This window comes from Procambarus clarkii, chromosome 17, assembly GCF_040958095.1.
Source record: "Procambarus clarkii isolate CNS0578487 chromosome 17, FALCON_Pclarkii_2.0, whole genome shotgun sequence".
Classification (NCBI taxonomy): Eukaryota; Metazoa; Arthropoda; class Malacostraca; order Decapoda; family Cambaridae; genus Procambarus; species Procambarus clarkii.
Window position 1 is genome coordinate 3,832,835 of NC_091166.1, and position 4,908 is coordinate 3,837,742.

Consider the following 4,908-nt stretch of genomic DNA (forward strand, 5'->3'; position numbering starts at 1 on the left):
TTAGAGAATGCAAAGAGGAGCTGTGTGACCCAATGTCAACCATATTTAATAAATCAATAGAGTCAGGCAGAGTGCCAGAGTTTTGGAAAGCTAACCAGTCGCAACATGGTTTTATAAATGGCCGTTCATAAGAACATAAGAACAAAGGCAACTGCAGAAGGCCTATTGGCTCATACGAGGCAGCTCCTATTTATAACCACCCAATCTCACTCATATACTTGTCCAACCCGCGCTTGAAACAATCGAGGGACCCCCACCTCCAGCACGTTACGCGGTAATTGGTTCCACAAATCAACAACCCTGTTACTGAACCAGTATTTACCCAAGTCTTTCCTAAATCTAAACTTATCCAATTTATACCAATTGTTTTGTGTTCTGTCTTGTGTTGATACTTTTAATACCCTATTAATATCTCCTTTGTTATGTCCATTCATCCACTTGTAAACCACTATCATGTCACCCCTAACTCTTCGCCTTTCCAGTGAATGCAATTTAAGCTTTGTTAATCTTTCTTCATATGAAAGATTTCTAATTTGGGGAATTAGAAATCTTTTCAATCGAAAATTTCGAAAATCAGATTTACGAAAAGCTGATTTTAATAGCCTAAGAATTTTTTTGGGTCAAATAGATAGGAAACTCTTGGGTATGGAGTGTGGGCCGGTCTTGGAGCGAGACATGAACCCAGCGACAGGTGACGTAAAAGGGGATTTCGATGTGGATTTAATATATAACTTATTTAAGAATATTCTAAACAAAGCACAGGAACGTAATATACCATACAAATTGAATAGATCGAATACTAATGACCGAAAGTGGATAACATAATTTAAAGAACCTTATAGGTAAAAAGAGAAATTGGTACAAAAGGATTAAGAATGGGGAAGTAAGGTTAGAACAGGAATTAATACAACTGGTTAGAAATGTTAAAAAAGAGATTAGGAAAGCAAAAAGAAACTATGAAGTTCGCATAGCAGAGCAAGCAAAGTCAAATCCTAAAGGGTTTTTTCAGTTATATCGAACTAAGACTACGGAAAGGATAGGTCCATTAAAATCTGAGACAGGTCAAATAACGGATAATGACAAGGAGATGAGTAGTATTTTTAACAAATATTTTATATCTGTATTTACTAAAGAAGAACTTAACAATATGCCTTCAGCCGAACAAGTCTATGTGGGTGTGGATGAGGACAGGTTGACTAGTTTAGTAGTTACCAGGGAGGATGTAATTAAACAATTAGAAAAACTAAAACCAAACAAATCCCCAGGGCCGGATGAAGTGTTTGCCAGGGTGCTTAAAGAATGCAAAGAGGAGCTTTCCGACCCACTGTCTACCATATTTAATAAATCAATAGAGTCAGGCAGAGTGCCAGAGTCATGGAAGGTAGCTAATGTGGTACCAATTTTTAAGAAAGGAGATAGATCACTTGCGTCAAACTATCGGCCAATTAGCCTAACGTCTATTGTGGGAAAGTTACTTGAATCAATAATTGCAAATACAATTCGTCTCCATCTTGAAAAACAAATTAATAAATGAGTCGCAACATGGTTTTACAAATGGCCGTTCATGTTTAACAAATTTGCTAACTTTTTATTCCAGCATAGTTGAGGCAGTTGATAGTGGTAAGGATTGTGATGTTGTGTACCTTGACTTTAGCAAAGCTTTTGATACAGTGCCACATGAAAGACTAATTAAAAAAATAAAAGCTCATGGTACTGGGGGGCGCTATATTAACTTGGATTAGGGCATGGCTATTCCAAAGGAAGGAGTTAGTATAAATGGGGTTAAGTCAGAGTGGGATAATGTTGTTAGTGGAGTACCTCAGGGCTCTGTCCTGGGACCTCTGTTGTTTATAATATATATAAATGATTTAAATTCAGGTTTGAGTAGCAACATTTACAAATTTGCCGATGATACGAAAATCGGTAGGGAAATTAATTCGGAGGAGGACTCACTATCACTTCAAGTTGATCTAGATAGGGTTTTGAAATGGTCAAATGATTGGCAAATGCAGTTTAATGCTGATAAATGTAAAGTTCTGAGGCTAGGTAATGATGATAGAGTTACAAGATACGAGCTAGATGGTGTTGAGATTGCGAAGTCGGATTGCGAAAGGGATCTGGGAGTTATGATTAGTAAGAATTTAAAACAAAAGGATCAATGCATAAATGTTCGTAATAAGGCGAATAGGACACTGGGATTTATTAATCGAAGCGTTAGTAACAAGACACCTGGTGTGGTTCTTAAGCTATATCTTGCACTGGTTAGGCCCCATTTATATTATGCAGTTCAGTTTTGGTCGCCGTATTATAGAATGGATATAAATTCACTTGAACGTGTCCAACGTAGGATGACTAAGTTAATTCCCCAAATTAGAAATCTTTCATATGAAGAAAGATTAACAAAGCTTACGTTGCATTCACTGGAAAGGCGAAGAGTTAGGGGTGACATGATAGAGGTTTACAAGTGGATGAATGGACATAACAGGGGGGATATTAATAGGGTATTAAAAATATCAACACAAGACAGAACACGAAACAATGGGTATAAATTGGATAAGTTTAGATTTAGGAAAGACTTGGGTAAATACAACAAACAGGGTTGTTGATTCGTGGAACCAATTGTCGCGTAACGTGGTGGAGGTGGTGTCCCTCGATTGTTTCAAGCGCGGGTTGGACAAGTATATGAGTGGGATTAGGTGGTTATAGAATAGGAGCTGCCTCGTATGGGCCAATAGGCCTTCTGCAGTTACCTTTGTTCTTATGTTCTTAATTAAGTTAGTCATCCTACGTTGGACACGTTCAAGTGAAATTATATCCATTCTATAGTACGGCGACCAAAACTGAACTGCATAATCTAAATGGGGCTAACCAGAGCTTTATTCTTATGATCCTATGTTCAAACCTGAATCTAAATAATTTATATATATTATGATTAACAGAGGTTCCAGGACTATGTCTTTACATTGAGAGAGATGCTACATGTCTCCTCCCAGTGAGATGTACGTAGGATATAAATTAACTAACATTTGACGTCTTTACATATGACTGTTGACAGCAAGCTGAGGACAGAGATCATTCGCTCCAGAAACGCGTAATAAAACATAAGAAGCAGCTGTCGAAAATATTAGCTCTTGTGAAAGTGGTAGTGACGCATTGAGGACGTTATGTCGCAGGAACATAATACGAAACTATCGAAACTGGACTTCTATCAAATTCTGGGGATAACTATTGATGCCGAGGAAAAGGAGATTAAGAAATCGTACAGACAAAGAGCTCTTAAATGTCATCCGGATAAGAATCCAGATAACCCATTCGCTACTGATGAATTTGACAAACTTAAGAAAATTCTTGAGATTTTGTTAGATCCAGGAACACGTAAAGCATATGACAAGACCCTCAAGAGTCGTAAAGCAGCAGCTGCCAGAGCCCGTGAACATGTTACCAGATCACAGAAACTAAGGTCAGATTTGGAGGAACGGGAACGACGTGTTCAACGCAGTAGGGAACAGCAAGATATGTCACAAGAAGAACAGTTTCGACGTGAATTGAAAAGATTGGACAAGGAGGGCGAGCAACTTATTTTGGAGGAACTGGATCGAGTAAATAGGGAGGTAGGGGCAGAGCTTTTTCGGAGTTCATCTAAAGTCTCCAGAAGCAGTGAACCTCCAGCTATGGACACACGGGGTCACAAAGTTAAAGTTAAGTGGATGTCAACAGACGATTGGCCAGGGTATTCCCAGCAGGAAATTAACCAACTCTTCTATAAGTGGGGAGACATCAATGCTCTGGTTATGGTGCAGAAAAATAGAAAAGGAACAGCATTAATAGAATATAAGACCAAAAATGCAGCGGATATGGCAGTGCAGTTTGAGAGAGGTCAAACTGGCAAACCAGTAAAAGTTACACACATGTGAGAGGCACCTCACAAAAAGCCTCATATCCTCCAAAAAAAATCCTAAAAATTATGAGTGTAAGGACAAATCCAATTTAAACTTTGAATCTAGTTGTCGTGAATCAGTAGAGAATGTGAGCCAAACCAGTTAAATGTTTCTCAATCAAATTTTATAATAATAAACAAGTTGTTTGATTGCTTTGGATGAAAATAATCTTTTATAATTTGTACAAAAATATATATCTCATGTTGTCTTGATTTGTCCAAGAAACCGACCTTCAAATACTTCTTACTTAGTTTTATTTTCCCATTATGTGTGTTGCATGTCTCTGTCTGCGGAGGCATACTTCTCTGTTCCTTAGAGAAGGGTGGTAGACACTACAAGAGTGGTAGGTGGGAACTGCTAGAGTGATAGACACTCAGATCCCTACGTCTGGGATACTCTTGGATGTAGGTTCGATTAATATATTCCCCTTTATTATTAATTATTAATTACCCCTCACAGAGCAGCCATGAGACCCCCCATAACAGTAGAGCTACTTTTGAAGCGAAGGGGGAAGGTGCGAAATGGACGGCATTTGTGAACACTGGCAGTAAAGGAAATTTCACGAAAAATTCAGCCTTCAACAAGTTGAGACATTTTACCTTAGGAGTTGTGGAAATAATTTGACTGGGCAAAAATTTAATGGGCAAAAGATAGACATCTTGGGACAAGATAACTTTGACATAAGTAAGTTTTCTAGAGACATTTTAATCGGTATGGATTTCTTGAAAAGATTTGATTACTCCTAGTCTGCACAAAAGTTGCGAGGAACTGCAGATTGTAGCTGGGAAAGATTTTTTATGTTGAAATGGTCGACCATCCTCCATTAGTGGCTTTAATTAAAAGGAAGCAGAAGTATAGCGTAAATTACCCAAAATTACTTTTCATGTCTCTTCCAGACACTAATAAGAGGTCATGTGGGATGTATGCACTGACCAAGCAAAAGTTGCTCACCACATTTTGTAAAATTCAT

At 38.1% G+C, this 4,908-nt stretch overlaps 1 pseudogene; it reads left to right on the forward strand.

Annotated features, from left to right (window-relative positions):
* The first annotated feature begins 3,164 nt into the window (after window positions 1–3,164).
* LOC138365722 (dnaJ homolog subfamily C member 17 pseudogene) lies at window positions 3,165–3,914 on the forward strand (annotated as a pseudogene).
* Window positions 3,915–4,908: the final 994 nt, after the last annotated feature.